Source organism: Miscanthus floridulus, chromosome 17 (genome assembly GCF_019320115.1).
Source record: "Miscanthus floridulus cultivar M001 chromosome 17, ASM1932011v1, whole genome shotgun sequence".
Taxonomy (NCBI): domain Eukaryota; kingdom Viridiplantae; phylum Streptophyta; class Magnoliopsida; order Poales; family Poaceae; genus Miscanthus; species Miscanthus floridulus.
In genome coordinates, this window is record NC_089596.1 from 103,098,384 (window position 1) to 103,115,037 (window position 16,654).

At 44.1% G+C, this 16,654-nt stretch overlaps 1 non-coding gene and 1 pseudogene across 1 annotated transcript; both read left to right on the forward strand.

The window, feature by feature from the left end:
- The first annotated feature begins 2,503 nt into the window (after positions 1-2,503).
- LOC136519303 (U5 spliceosomal RNA) lies at positions 2,504-2,621 on the forward strand. The gene has a single exon (XR_010774853.1). It is a non-coding gene; the product is annotated as a U5 spliceosomal RNA (small nuclear RNA).
- A 9,484-nt stretch (positions 2,622-12,105) lies between these two features.
- On the forward strand, positions 12,106-16,239 carry LOC136518102 (receptor kinase-like protein Xa21; annotated as a pseudogene).
- Positions 16,240-16,654: the final 415 nt, after the last annotated feature.

Consider the following 16,654-nt stretch of genomic DNA (forward strand, 5'->3'; position numbering starts at 1 on the left):
TTCACATCTCAGCATGACCCATCCCCATGACATGTCATTACGGGGAACTCACATCGCCCACAGTGATGAACTTGTGGTCACTGTGCTGCCAACTCCCTGCCTGACCATCGTCCAACGTCGGTCTATCGGTGTCAGTTGACTGGCACTATATCGCTAGCCCCCCGCATGGCCCCTATCAGGGGACTCTTTGACCATTCCATCCGCTCGGATGGGATGGAAGACAAGAACAACGCATGACGCCCGCACGCATGCTGTAGCGGCCAACAGGACCCTGGTACGACACCGCTGCTACCATGATCTATAGGGTCAGTGGGACCCATACGAAGAGGAGAACGACACACCTCTAGGAGCCTGTTTTCTTTCTCTTTCCCTCTTCCCTTCGGCTGTAATCCCTGCTTTCCCTTGGGCTATAAAAGGGAAAGCAGGGTGTCCCACTAAGAGACATCGAACAAGTGCATCACACAACATCGGTTCACTGCACCGTACCAGACACTGAGCAATCGAACCACAGAGACTTGGAAGCTATCTCCCTCTCTCGCGAGTTTGTAACTCCCTACTATAAACTTAGTGATGGTAACACGAGCAGCCCGAAACTGAACGTAGGGACATTTGGTCCAAACCAGTATAACCTTTGTGTCTTCTAGCACACCATCTAAACCTGACGCGCAATATATAAATTTACTCGTTGATGTTTACTCAAAACATCGATAATGATCTAAAAAATTGTAATTGAAAAGTTTTTTATTTAAAGTTGTTTAGTGTCCCAAATATGTGTTCTAAGTTTATGGATTCTGAAATAAGAAACTTAGAACACATATTTGAGATATTAAACGACTTCAAATAAAAAACTTTTTCAACTATAAAGTTGTAGATTATATTGATAAATATAACTTTCATATAGACCATGTCAACATCCGAGATTTTTTGTTAATTTTAAATTTTAAATTTCAAAATCTATAAACTTACAACAGTATTCTGGGACCCTAAACAGTTTTAATTCAAAAACTTTTCAACTACAAAGTTGTAGGTCCTGTTGTGGGCTATAATTTTTTTTATAAAATCTGTCTTTATCCAAGCTTATTTGGACCTAGATGACACCCGAAGCCAAAGTTTATAGACCCAGAATTAGTATTTTGAAAGTTGAGGGACCAAGTTGAAGGACTGCATGTGCTTTTTTCTTTTTTTTTTCCTTCTGTTGCGCTCCTTTGTAATGACCCCTAAGTACTAAGGTCCTGTTTGCTTGTCTTCCAATTAGTAGTTTTTAGCTTGTTTTTTTTAAGTAAAATAGTATTTTTCTCTTACAATAAATTTGTTGAAATAGTATTTCAATTTGTTTTCCAGCTAAACCAACGGAGCCTAAGAATGACGATGGATCTTAGCCCCCGTCTAGCTAGGTCTACTAGACTAGAGACACGTATTTGGTTCGGCACCCATACGGACCGCGGTCTGATGCGTCGCGTGTCGGCCATGCGATTGCCTGTAAGCGGCTGATGACCAAAGGAGCAGATTTTACCACGTCATCACATGGGTGTCTCGGTTAAAAAAGAATCTCAGAACTTGTTCAGCAATACTGTAGTTCTTCAGCAAACCAAAGGTATACTCCGTACTCTAGATAAATATACTAGTACATCGATGCAGCATATATATAATGGCCCTGTTCTGTTCGTTTAGGCTAGTTTGACTTATAAACCATAGCTGAAAGTATTATTAACTGATTTGGTGTGAGAAAAAAATACTATTCATTAACTGATAAATTATGATTTATAAATCATATACGACCAAACGACCAGGCCGAATATACTCGTAAGCAAAACACAAACCGGGAGGCGGGCACGGACGTGTTTTGCGCTCCACGTACAGCACTAGTACTCCAAAGCGCCGCGACGGGCAGGGCCGCCACCGCCAGGCATCCGCCACGACGGTGTACGACTAGGGGCTTCCGGTCCACCGGTTGCGTAGGGCGCCACGGCACGGCGGGCATCCTATTGCGTGTGCTGTCGCGCTGACAGTACCAGTACCAGAGCAATGCAAATGGTCCTCCCGTCTATCTGCCGATGTCGTTTTCGGGACAAAGCAGGAGGGTGGAATCCGCATGCTCCCCGGTTCCTGCAATATGGCGAAAGGGATCACTGCTTCTGAACATACAAGTATACGTTACGGATCAGGACCAGCCATGGCAGGAGGATACTACTGTTGCTTTTGAACAACACCACAGAGGCCAGAGGCCAGATGCCAGACCCACCCACCAGCAATCCAGCATCATGTGTCAGTCACCAGACGCATCTAGTGGGCCACAGAAGGTAAGAAAGCGGCCCATGGTTTCCAAGGGAATGAATGTGGCCGGCCTATTACTCTACCCAGTCTGAGCCGAATGGTAAGGTGTGGAGTCGTTCGTTGCGCTGCCGCTACTGCGAGGAGATAGCACCACATCGGTAGCGTAAAGAGGAGGCGGAGCACAGGCTGGCTACATAACAAGGGACAGGTGCACCGACTCAAGACGCACAGCTGCGTGGTGAGCACAAAGCGAATTATTCTTTCGCCTTTTACTAAAGAATACCGTGTGCACGCCACAATAAGCAGCATACACTAATTTTTGGAGGGTGCCATCTTTATAAGGAGGTACCCAACAAGTTAAATGTAAAATAAAATATTTATATTATTAAATGAATAAATATGTTTAGTAAATTCAAAATTGTCTCTTAAAATATGTTAATAAATTCAAATCTTTGCATTAAATATGTTTAATAAATCCAAAATTTTTGCATTTTAACTTTAAATTTAATCTCTTTTTTTTGAGGTGAATAGCTAATTAAATTAAATGCATATATACCATTGTCAATGATTTCTAATATATCTCAACATATTCTTTTGTTCACATTATTTCCTTTGATTTATTTTTCTCTCTCACTTTAAGGCAGGCAGCAGGCTGAATGTGTGTGGCTTTTGTTGTGCTCAGTAAATGATACTCTCCATAAGCAATACTTACTAAAGCAACAGCTCACAGGTTAACAAAGACTGGAAACTATTATTTCAGAAATGCAAAAGCACCCTCACAGGTTAATACGGACTGAAAACAATTATTTCAGAAATGCTAAAGGCCAACTCACAAATTAACAGGAAGGACAGAACACTATTTCAGAAACGCAAAAGCTTGTTGAACTAAAAACACTGAACATTAGTCTAGCACTCTAGTTCATATATCGGACTGAATACTGGACCCCGTTCGCTTCTCTTATAATCCGTACTTTTCAGCCGAAACAATATTTTTCTCTCATAACAAATCAGCCGGAATAATGCTTTGGCTTTTCAGCGAAGCGAACGAGGCCTAACATATGTACTGTACGTTGCATTCTCTTGCTGTGTACGTTCGTTGCTCCTTGCTTCTTTTGTGTCTCGTCAGGTTTGTCTCGCTTCTCTGTTCCCACTCTTTAGCCGTATGTATCGTGTGTCCATTCTCTACAGTCGTGTCGTGTTTGGATTCAGTCAGTTTCTCCAGGGTTGCTAAAATGGGGGATGAGAAATTTTACAATAGGGACCAATTAACGGGCTCCTGTGATTATTATTTGTGCTTTGTGGGAACTGTAAATGCACGGTACAATGCAAAGAGCGATTACGACGCTGGAACTGCTAACACGACCGGGCACGGACGTGTTTGGCCGGCGCTCCACGTACACTCGATCGTACAGGGCTCGTGTATTAGGGACATAATCTCTTGATTATAAGAATATAAAACCCGTAGTAATCAAGTTGTAGAATTAAGGCTGGGAAGGGCTACCTCCGGTGCGGACTCGACGGAACGGACCAGGCTCGGGGCGTCGCCGGCTGTTGCTGCGACGGGAGACCTGGCTCGGTCGCCCGGCTGAAGAACCTGCGAGGCGAACCCGCGACAGGGGGAAGGGTAACGGCGGGCGAGGAGTTCGCCGCCGGGAACACACCGCGCCGGGGTAAGCGCCGAGACGACGCGAAGGAAAAGGGCTGCAGAAGCGGGCCTGGGCCTTGGGTTAGGATTATTGGGCCAGGCTCTAGTTGGGCTGTTAAATATTCTGTATAGCTTTTTTCTTTTTCTTTGGCTAATCTGATAAAACTTCAACTTTCGTCCAGGGCATTTCTTTGTCTAAAATCATTTGAAAATTTCAAAGATTTTCAAAATTTTGGATGGTAGCATCAACCAGCACAGAAACTTACTTTTAGTGTCGATTGGTGCTACAAACCGGCAATTATGCCCTGGGAGATCGACTTCAGTACATTTTTTGGCTTCTATCGGTCCATGGCACTAAAAGAGGGTATCATTGTCGGTCACCAACCGTGCAATAGACTTCTCTAGCTTTTAAACCTTTGCAGCCTAGGCTGTCGAGGGTAGTGTTGCTCGCGCACGTAAACTAGTTATTTTAGGGGGTGTTTGTTCCTATGGACTAAAACATTTTAGACTAAAATCTGCATTTTAGTTGGACTAAACAGCCAAATACTTGAACTAAAAATGAACTAAAATCCTTTAGTCCTTTAGTCCAGAAAACTGAACTAAAATGGACTAAAAGGTGTTGGGGACACCCATGTCTCTCATTTATTGTCCTCTCTCCACTTTAGTCCATTTTAGTATTAGAAACCAAACACCACTTTAGTCCACTTTTAGTTCATGAACTAAAGTGAACTAAAACTTTTAGTCCATGGACTAAACAACCAAACAGGCCCTTACTATCTCCTCGTATTATTATTAATGAAAAGCTGGGTGACTGGATCTTAAAAAAATATTGTCGGCTCTAAAGCAACAAACGCTGATGGAAGGGTAAGAAATGGTCGTTCTGTAGTGTCAATCACGAATCACGATAGCTCACCAAATGTGTTTTCATGAGGGTTTATGTACATATAGCCTATAGGACAATCTGGCTTGCCCTGTTGTTCCTTTCAAGAAGATTAGAAATAGCAAACAAGATGATTGGCTTAGATAAATATAACACATCCATTGAAAATCAGATTACCAAAGGTGTAGGAAGTTCGGTTAAGGACAGTCTCCGTAGATAGTTTCATAGTGTTGTTTTCAAAACTGACATGTCATATACAATGAAATGAAACTCGGATAAAACACCCACTCTCAGTGCAAAGTTTCATTGTAGAGTTTCATAGTCATTTAATTTCATATAGAGAGTTGGTAATCGTGTCAAGAGAGTTTCATATAGACTCATTTCTTCTCTCTTCTTAAATACACTGTCATGTCATAAAAAATGCCTACGTGACAACCTATTTCTGAGACTGGCCTGATGATCCTTGACTGCGGATTGTGATCGGAAAACATGAGAAGAAAACCGGCCAGCCATGCATCCTGACTATTACCTCTATTTCAAAATACAACATATTCTAAGTTTGTCCCAAGTAAAATTATTCAAAGTTTGATTGAATTTATAGAGCCTCCGAATATTATTAACTTCTACCAAGTAAACAAGTATATTTCAAATTTCATAATATATAGATCTAATTATGCTCATTTGACATTGCAACTACTATTGTTCTTTTTTTTTTATATAAACTAGGTCTAATTTAGAATAACAAAACTTAAGACAAACTCAAATACCCTGTACTAATCAGGAAGAAAGTACTGAGTGTACGAACTAGCTATTCGCTTATTTTACTCTCATTTGTGGTTACTTTATCTCTTTCTATATCTTTCGACCATTTGGCAGTGTGTGTTCATGTTGTGCGTTTCATTTATATGCGTTTCAAAAGCATGTATGATAATGTGTGTTCACAAAAACAAATTGTTAATGTGCATATTATGAGTGTTTCTGGCAGCATCAACGTGAATACGGAACACTACTACAGAATATTTATCCGTGTCGGACGTTTTGGGTTTCCCACGGTGGGCAAACCGGTCCGCCGCCGCCGAAAGGCCACAGTAAATCGTGGCTTCCCGCGGCGGACAGCTTTGCCCGCCACGGTTAATCGATTTACCGCGGCGGCCACATAAGAACGCCCGCCATGGCAAATCGTTCAGGAAAAACAAAAAAAAGAAAAAAAGCCCACACGGGCTTGGATCCGGGCCGCACTGAACCTAGATCCCGCCGCCGCCGTCGATCCGCCGCCATCGATTGGATCCGCCACAGCTCCAACCCGCCGCACCGCCGGAGGGAGAGGAAGGGCCGGGGTGGGCGCCACGCCCACCGGATCTGCGCCGCCGTCGATTGGGTGGGAGGGAGACGACGCCCCGCCGTGGATCCGTGACGTCGCGGCGGGTTGGGGCCGCCCCTCTGTGGATCCGTGCCGTCGCGGCGGGTTGGCGCCGCCCTGTCGTGGATCCGCGCCGGACGGGCCACGCCGCTGCTCGCCACTGTGCGCGGAGGAGCACCCGTCGCCGCTGCTCGCCACCGTCATCGGGGATCTGCAAGGGTGCGAGTGTGAGAGGGACAAGATCCACCATTGATCTGAGAGAGAAGAAAGAGGGCTCCACACCTTGCGCCGGATCCGCCGCCGCCGACAGGGCCTCCATGCCGGCGTCGGGGCCTCCACGCCGGCCGGAGGAGGGAGAGGAAGGGGCGCCGTCGGGGCCTCCACCGCCGCCGTCGGGGCGGCCTGACCTGGAGCGCATGGGGAGGAAGAGAGTGGGGAGGAAGAGAGGGAGGAGGAAGAGAGTGGGGAGGAAGAGAGGCCGACTGCGCGACAGGAACAGAGTGGGGAGGCTGACTGCGCCCCCCGAAACCCTAAGTATACCTATATATACGTGTAGACGAATATCGGGCCAACTTGGGCCTGATGGGCCTAGGCCTTTTCCGTGGCGGGCTTTTAACGTTGTCCGCCACGGTAAATAGGGTACGCCACGGTAAATCGATTTACCGTGGCGGGCAAAAGTGCCCGCTGCGATAAATAAAAAATGCCCGCCGCGATAAATCGTGAGATTTACCGCAGCGGGCAAAAATAGGTGCCCGCCACAGAGTGCAAAAGTGCAACGCTGCGTATATTCGTTTGTGTAGTAGTGGAACTCGAAGGCGATGGACTACATCTACGCCGGGGTCTATCTATGCAGATTGGCACAAGGCCATGTGTCGATGGGCACGACAGGCAAAGGAGTGTAGAATCCTACACACACGTACGGTCGCCAAAGAGAAGTGCCACAGCCCACAGCAATAGTGTGTTTTTATGATCCTAAATTCCCAATCAATAGAGAATGGCCAACAATAGTTTACTATACACAGAAGAGAAAGTTGGACGAAGAAAGGCTTCCCTCTTAGGGCCTTTACGTACAACCTTCACCGCTGAGCTGACCAAGATAGTAGAGATAGGGCAATCTACTTGTAGATCGAGAGAAGCACTATCCCCATTTTAATCGGTGCTCTCTATGCCTATTAGCTTGCAGCTGCAGTAGTGACTTTCACTCTTTCAGCAGATTGATCCCCTAGTATCCAACATGTACACTGAAGGTATTATATATGGGGTAATTTCTTTATTCATTTTTCTCCGGATGATGGGATCTTGTTACATAGTAACAGCTAGTGCCAATATATATATATATATATATATAATCTCGTAAATTAACATAGTAATTATCGTAACTCAAAGTGGCTATAGAATAAGTTATTTTATAACCAGCTACAGGGTAGTAGTTATATATATATATATATATATATATATATATATATATATATATATATATATATATAGAACTACTATCTTGTAGCTGGCTACAGAATAACTTATTCTGTAGCCACTTTGAGTTACGATAATTACTATGTTATTTTACGAGATTATAGTAACTCCTTACTAAGTGGTTTAATATAACGTTATGGTAAATATCCCCATGTGTTATAGTAACCCAACTATCGTAAATATGTATTTATATTATGGTAAATTAGTATATAAAATTATAGTAAATGGAGGTGGCTACAGAATAACTTATTTTGTAGCCGGCTACTGAATAGCCTCTCCCTATATATATATAGTCTTTACTTGTCTGTTGTTTATTTAATATAACTACTTGTGTGTTGCAATCATAGTGGTTGGGTTATTCTCGGATATGCTTCATATAGTGCACACGATAGAAAGTGGGTTGGTTCGCTGCCTTTATGAAAGAAGTGCAGGTGAGCGCTACCCCATCCCCACCCCTTCAGTTGTATCACTTCAGTTGTTTTGTAGTTTAGCCGGCTGCGTTGGCTCTAATATTTTAGCGTAGCTCTTAATTCCTATTCACTTTGGTGATTACCTCAGAGGCTCAAACCGAGAGAACTTGAGATTTCCCTGTTGCTCAATCAGTATTAACACATCTGTCCTACTTCTCCCAAACTTCAACGCCTGAAGCTGTCACGGTGCCTCTGCCCTAAAAGACTTGATGATAAAAATTTATTATTAGGATAGATCACCAAATAATCCCATAAGGTTTTGTGTAAGTACATATATAGGACAATCTTGCCGGCCCTGTTGTCCCTTTCAAGAATCAAGAGCATTATGCAAAAGTAGCCAGCAACATGTCTTCGCTTGTATGAACACATCCACCGAAAAAGCATATTACATGGGGCTGGCAAACTGGTCAAATGATCGACTAGGATGTTGAAAAATATATATGACAGGATGCTCCCCTTATTGTCCAAGCCCTAAATTGCACTATAGCAAAAAAGAAAAAAGAAAAACAGTGGTGGAAATTAGATGCAAAAGATCCTCCGCTTCTCCTATATTTTATTCCTCTCCTCTCTTCTTGCCAAAAATTTTGGGAGGAGAGGAGGGAGGGGGGCAGGGTGGTAGATTTGCTCCTGGCAAAAAAAGAATTTGCTAGTTAGTGGATCAAGGACTCATTTGTTTTTCAGCTAAGGATTGCAGATTGTATCTTCTATAATCGAAAGCTTAAACAAATAAGTAATTCTGCACCTACGGATTGTAACAATCCACATGCCAAAAATTGTGTTTTTTTTTCCCGAAAGCGTGCATTGGTACGTGTTTCATTAAGGAGGATTAAGATTCATACAACGTCCAGGATCACAACACCGTGAGATACCGTTAGTTACCGGGTTAGACACAAACACAAGGCACCGGCTAACGATGGATTACACGGAGGTGTATTAACTAAGGGATTAATTTTGCGACTGAAAGAGATAGCCAGCGTGCGTGCCAAAAATTGTTGAAATTCAACAATAATATGTCTTTTTCCAACTTGTAGATCGTTAGCTGTTACGGTCTGCACGTTGCTTTCCACAATCTATTAGGTAAAACAAATAAGTCATGGTACTATGATTTTGCGATTTGGACACAAACCTACCCCACCCTTATTGATCTACTAGTTCTATAGTGGACTACGTGACCGACTTGCTGTATGTATGCGTATAGTCACTTGTGTGGTGTCCTCTACGTACTACTCTGTATTTAAATGCAGAGGGAGTACAACCTAGCGAAGTGAGGAAACAACCATTTTCTGCAATGAATTGCTGCTACTCTTTTTCTTGCTCATGCCCCAGCAAGAACGTACGGAGTGTCGCATCGCATCTTTTGGATTCTGCAGGTTGGAATTTTGGCCAACAACGGGACATCAAATTAATCTTTCTTTTGTGTGTGAGTTTACAGTACCTTTTTGGTCTTTTGTTAGCTTTAAACCAAAACTAACCATTGGGTTGCTGGGTCTTTTGTGAACTAGGGAGCGTTTGTTTCCACAGGGAAGTTTAGCCCTGTCACGTCAAATCTTTAGATATTAATTAGGAGGACTAAACATACGCTAATTATAGAACTAATTGCACAGGAGTAAACTAAGTAACGAGACGAATCTATTAAGTCTAATTAGTCCATGATTTAACATGGTGCTACAATAAACATTTACTAATGATGGATTAATTAGGCTTAGCCCCCCTTTGGCATGGCTCTCGCACCGGCTTTTGCAGCAGCTTTTGCATAAGCTGTACCAAACGCATGAATTGAAAACGGCTTCATCGCGTGAGCCGGCAAAAGCCGTATGCCGAAATGAACTGGGCGTCGCGAGCCAGAAATAATGGCTCCCCCCTGGCTTCTCCCCGTCTACGTACAGAAAGTTGGGAGAAATTACCGGTTTGCCACTGCCTCAATAATTCCCCATACCGGTTTCTCACTCTCACCCATCCGCATCCTCTCTCTCACCCATCCGGCTCCTCTCTCTCACAGTCCTCGTGCGAGTCTGGCGGCGGCGTTGCGGCCATGAACCAGCTGGGGCGGACGGCCGGAGGCAGGCGAAACGGCGGCGCAATGGATGGATCCGGCGGAGGGCATCCTGATCCACCTACTCGTTTTCCCGGAGGCGCGGCTTCCCCTCATCCGGCCGGCGCTGCTTCTCTTCATCCCGCCGGCGCCGCCTCCATTCAGGCCGCCTCCCTTTGGGCCGACGGTGCCGCCTCCCCTCAGGTGCCTTCTCTTCATCCCGTCGGTGCCGCCTCCCCTGAGGCCGCGGGTCATGGCGCGACAACCGTGGCTGGGGACGCCTTGGGCGCGGGTGGATGGCGAGGCGGCCACACGGCCTTTCTCGCTGCCGCGGCCGCGAGCGCGGCGGCTGGACCGTCTAGCGGAGGCGCTGGACCATTTGCTGCAGCCGCCGCCACCGCCGCCACTGGAGAATGGCCGGATTGGTGGAGAGCTTCGGCTGCATAAAACTCATATCTCCAAGCAATAAACATATGCAAGGGCACAATGGACAATTGACATCTTCTATACATTCTAAAAAGCTAGGAGAAGCCGTTTTGCCAAACGTTTGCGTACAAAATAAGCCAGAGCCAGAAAAAGCTGTTTTTCCATAGGAGCCAGAGCCGGAGCTGTTTTTTCATGAGCCAGAGCCGTGCCAAATGGGCCCTTAATAGATTCGTCTCGCTACTTAGTCTACTCCTGTGCAATTAGTTCTATAATTAACTCATGTTTAGTCCTCCTAGTTAGCATCCGAATGTCCGATGGGACACGGACTAGACTTTAGCCGCCGGATCGAACACCAGTGCTCCTGCCCCCGTTTCGTCAAATCAAACAGAAAGAAAAAAAAAGAACCAACCATTAGGTGCGAGAAAACAACTGCATCACATCACCATCTTCTATTTTCCTTGCACTGTCAAAAGCAAGTTGAATTGGCTCTTATAACAAACAGCTGAGTTCACATTGGCACATCGGTCTACTACTTATGCCGAACTTGTGAGTTCTTGTTTTATGGTGACACTTCAGCTGATACAAGAGAATATATCGCCGATTCCTTGACACACGTGCACGGTTTCACAACATACATTCACAATCATGATAAACAACAGTTTGCAGTGGCTTTTTGTTACATTATATATCAATTTTGAAGGGGAATAGATATATGTATTGATCATATACTACGAAAAATTATGCATAAAGTGCAACTGGCTGTTTAAATTGACTGAAAGTGGCTAATTGATGACCACCCGCCTGTGTTTAGAAGGCTACTTACTTTGTTGATCAATTGAGTGGTTGGTTGATAATGACAGACTTGCATCAAAACAAAGGAGAATGCTTCACCTTCACGTATGAATGTTGGAGCAGCGTGCGACTAAGTGATGCTGCTAACTCTCCTTGATTCACACAGAGCAGTCATATGTATAGCAGCGTCCAAAACCAAACATAGACTAGTTTTTCCTAACAAACGTGTATTAATTGATGAACTGAAAATGATCTTTGGCGACTAAACTGCTGCTCCATTTCTGACTTCTGAGCATCTTCATAAGACATTGGCCAACTTGCCTCAAACGCAAAGAAGAGGAGCACAGTTGTTCACTCACCAGATCAGAACCAAGATAAAAAAAAAAAAAAAAAAAAATCCTGTGGCAACGTGTTGTACCGGCCTAGATCAGTGCATACCTAATTTTGATGCTATCTTAGGTTTCTTTTGCCAAAAGATGCTATCTAATGCTTTGCACTTTCAAAAAAAAAAGTGTTAATGCTTATGAAATAACAAAGAAACATAATATTTTGAGGAGATAATGTGAAAACAACAAAATAAAAATTCTAACTGGAATAATACTAAGCAACCTTCGGTTGTAAATTTCAGTAATATCCGGCTTTTACATATAGTTGATCAGAACAACAGCCTTCACAGGCATAACCCCCCTGGCAATAATGGGTGCAGTCTCTTTCCCTTCTAGTATTCCTCTGCTTTGAGCAATGCTGGGCACATACATGATACTAAAATCTGTTTTAAGATTAGATATTGTTTCCAATGTGAAAGTGGGTGACGACACCTGGAGAATTCCTCCACCGTCTTGATTATAAGAATAGCAGAAGAGAAAATACGTCCCCGCCCGACAGTGAAGCGGCAACTGGGAATCTACTTGCTGCAACTTTCTTCTGTTTGTGTCTTTTGAGCTTTGTTTTGCTGTATCTGTTGAACTGTCTGCTGCCTCCAACCATATAAGTAGCCTGATCTCTGGCTGGTTGCTTTGTACTAAAACAAGCACAAACGACCAGCTAAGCTCTCCCCAATCAACGCAGCAATAATGGTGCTGTTCCTTGAGCATCTCTTGCTGGCCTTTGTCTCTCTAGCTTGCTGTACCACAAGCATGACACAGACCTCACTCGTCCTCGCAGCTCATGCGGCATCCACCTCCAATTTCTCCGATCACCTCGCTCTCATGGCATTCAAGTCACAAGTGACGAGTGACCCATCGAGAGCGCTGGTGACGTGGAGCAACCAGTCTGTGCCGATGTGCCAGTGGCAGGGTGTGTCTTGTGGCTTGAAGGGAAGCCGCCATGGCCGTGTGGTGGCGTTGGACCTCGGCGAGCTCAACCTTGTTGGCACAGTCACTCCTGCGTTGGGAAACCTCACGTACCTGAGGCTGCTCAACCTTTCGTCGAATCACTTCCATGGGATCCTGCCACCAGAGCTCGGTAATCTCCATGACCTTGAGGATCTGCAGCTTAGCTACAACTCCATTGAAGGGCAGATTCCACCATCACTCTCCAACTGCAGCTACCTTGTCGATATTTCAATCAACGATAACAAGTTGCAGGGTGTGATACCAGGAGTTCAGCTCACTGCATAATCTCCAAATACTCCATCTTGAGTCTAATGCACTTACAGGAACCATACCTTCCAGTATAGGAAACCTTGTGAATCTCAAATACCTCGGCCTAACATTCAACAATTTGACTGGGGAAATCCCAGTAGAGATAGGCAGTCTTGTCAGTCTCGTCGAGTTAGATCTAGGTTACAATCTGTTTTATGGAAGTATCCCTGCTTCACTTGGAAACCTCTCAGCATTGACCGTTCTTACTATTCCCAACACTAACCTAGAACACATCCCACCACTCCAAGGCTTATCATCTCTCCAAATACTTGAGTTGGCAAACAACAAGCTCACGGGAAACATCCCTTCTTGGTTAGGAAACCTCTCTTCACTAGTTTACTTAAGTCTCAAGTATAACAGTCTAGTGGGTCAAATCCCAGAATCATTAGGAAACCTCGAGTTGCTTCAGATCCTTTCTCTCTCAGTGAACAATCTTTCAGGTTCCGTACCACAGTCAATTGGAAACCTCCATGACCTCACCGAACTATATCTATCCAAAAATGCACTAGAAGGATCATTGCCTCATTCGATGTTCAATCTCTCTTCTCTTGAACTTCTGCTATTGGATTTCAACAGTTTCACTGGGGATTTTCCACCTGATATGGGCAGCAAGCTATCAAAACTAAAATTACTATTTGCATCAATCAATCAATTTCACAGTTCGCTCCCGTCATCCATATGCAATGCCTCCATGCTTCAAGTCATTGAAATAGTAACCACCTTCATGTCGGGCACAATTCCCCAGTGCTTGGGAACTCACCAAAAGAACCTCTCTGTGGTGTTCCTTGCAGATAGTTACTTTGAAGCAAGAAATGATGCTGATTGGGGCTTCCTGACAGGTCTCACCAATTCTAGCAATATGAGGAAATTAGCTTTGAGTTCCAACAAACTCGAAGGTGTGCTGCCAAATTCAATTGGTAATCTTTCAACACAAATGAAGTTTCTTACCATAAAAGACAACAAGATAACTGGACCAATACCAGAAGGAATAGGGAACCTAATCAACCTAAATGAACTTGATATGGGTAACAACATGCTAGTATCCGCTATTCCAGTATCTCTCAGCAAACTCAAGAAGTTGAATAGGTTATCTTTATCAAATAATGCGTTGTCAGGACCCATCCCTGTATCTCTGGGCAATCTTACAGAACTTATTACCCTTATCCTCGGTACTAATGCGATAAGTGGAGCTATACCTTCCAGTCTCAGCAACTGTCCTTTAGAGGTTTTAGATCTTTCTCACAACAATCTTTCCGGTCCGATGCCCAAAGAACTATTTTCCATATCAACACTGTCGAAATCCATGAATCTCGCACATAATTCCTTATCAGGTCCTTTCCCATCAGAAGTGGGAAATCTCAAAAATCTCAACGAAATCGATTTATCTAATAATATGATTTCTGGTGAAATTCCAACCTCCATTGGTGAGTGTCAAAGCTTGGAAAATCTTAATGTATCTGTAAACATGCTTCAAGGGGCAATTCCAGTGTCCCTAGGAAACCTAAGAGGCCTCTTGGTGGTTGATCTTTCCTACAATAATTTATCTGGGACAATCCCAGAAGTACTTGGCAAGCTACCAGGGCTTTCTTCATTGAATCTCTCGTTCAACAAATTGCAAGGTGGAGTGCCAAAAGACGGGGTATTTCTCAATGCCACTGCAATCTTGATCACAGGAAACGGTGGCCTGTGTGGTGGTATCCCTCAACTGAAATTGCCACCCTGCTCTATCCACACCAACAAGAGGCCATCACGGGAACTAGCTATAATAGTCTCCGTATGCAGTGCATTTCTTTTTGTCGCAATATTTGCACTTGCACTGTCTTTCTACAGAAAGATCCAAAAAACAAAAGAAAACTTACAAAGGCCAGCCATCGATGAGCAACACCTGAGAGTATCTTATGTTGAATTGGCCAATGCAACAGATGGTTTCTCATCTGAGAATCTCATCGGAGCAGGGAGCTTTGGCTCGGTCTACAAAGGGAGAATGAGAAGCAACGACCAGCATGTAGTAGTTGCAGTTAAGGTTCTCAACCTCACGCAACGTGGAGCAACTCAAAGTTTTATTGCAGAATGCGAGACTTTAAGATGTGCTCGACATCGTAACCTTGTGAAGATCTTGACAGTCTGCTCCAGTATTGATTTTCAGGGTCGTGACTTCAAGGCCCTTGTGTATGAGTTTCTACCAAATGGAAATTTAGACCAGTGGCTGCACCAACATATCATGGAAGATGGTGAACATAAGGCACTGGATTTGATTGGAAGGCTACACATTGCGATTGATGTGGCATACTCACTTGATTATCTTCACCAGTATAAGCCAACACCTATTATTCACTGTGATCTTAAGCCAAGCAATATTCTCCTGGACAGTGACATGGTTGCTCGTGTTGGTGATTTTGGGCTTGCAAGGTTTCTACATCAAGACACATATCGGTCAAGTGGTTGGGCATCAATGAGAGGATCCATTGGCTATGCAGCTCCAGGTGTGCTTCTATTTTCTAACTGATCTTCTTCCAATATATATAGTCTGAAATGCATACCTTAGTTCATGTTGATATGTACAGCTCAACAAAACTGAATTTTTGAGAATTGGAAGGAGCTGAATGCCGGAATCTAAAATTTCATGGAACTAAATTATATTATTAAATGTAGTTTTTGTAAATGAATTTTATACCGAACATAAAACATTCAATGAGCATATCTAATTCTTCAGGGATAAATTTCTTAAAAAGATGTCGTTTTGGTCGACAGAGTATGGACTGGGCAATGAAGTCTCCACGCATGGTGATGTCTACAGCTATGGAATACTGTTGCTGGAGATGTTCACTGGAAAAAGTCCAACGGACAGTGAATTTGGAGAAGCCATTGGACTCCGCAAGTACGTTCAAATGGCGTTTCCAGACAGAGTGAGTAGTATCGTGGACCAACAGCTACTATCAGAGACAGAAAACAAAGAAGCAAGCATCTCTTACTCTGGCAGTATTAGCAATATGAGAATTCCTTGCATTGCATCCATTCTGCAAGTTGGAATTTTCCATCGGAGATGCTCTTAAAGAGTTGCAAGCAATTAGAGACAAGTTTCACAAGCTCCTCCCCAGCTCTCTGGTAAAGGAGCACCATAAAAAATCAACTGACACGTCCCAAGAATTTTCTAGTGCATGACGTCCTGATGCCTTACTGTCTGCTACATCCAGGCTGAGACTTGTGTGGGTTCTTGCTATTCAGGCTAGTGTTTCACAAAATGCTTCATCTTGTTCCAGAATAAAGTTTTCTAGTTGTTCTGGCAAAATGGATTGTTGGATGTCAGCCACCGCTACCACATTTCATGTAGATGTGTTGGAGCTTGGGTTACTGCGAAGGTGGTATGAGTGCGAGGTGGTGGCGCTGTGCTCGGCGCCGGCAGCTAGGGCAGGGAAAACGAGAGAACGTGAGAGCGCTAGCGCCAGGGAGCGAGAGAGAGATTAACTCTAATCTCTGGCTAATCTTTTCATTAAACAAACGTTTAGGCCTTATAGGCAAATCCAAACACACTGCTAACAAACTACTCAAAACACTCAAGTGATCTAACAAACCAAAGGATAGCTAACACCCCAACTAACGATCCTCAGATGCTGGCGCCGAGCCGCCGTGGTGATCGCGCCCAACGCGCCTTCGCCCGC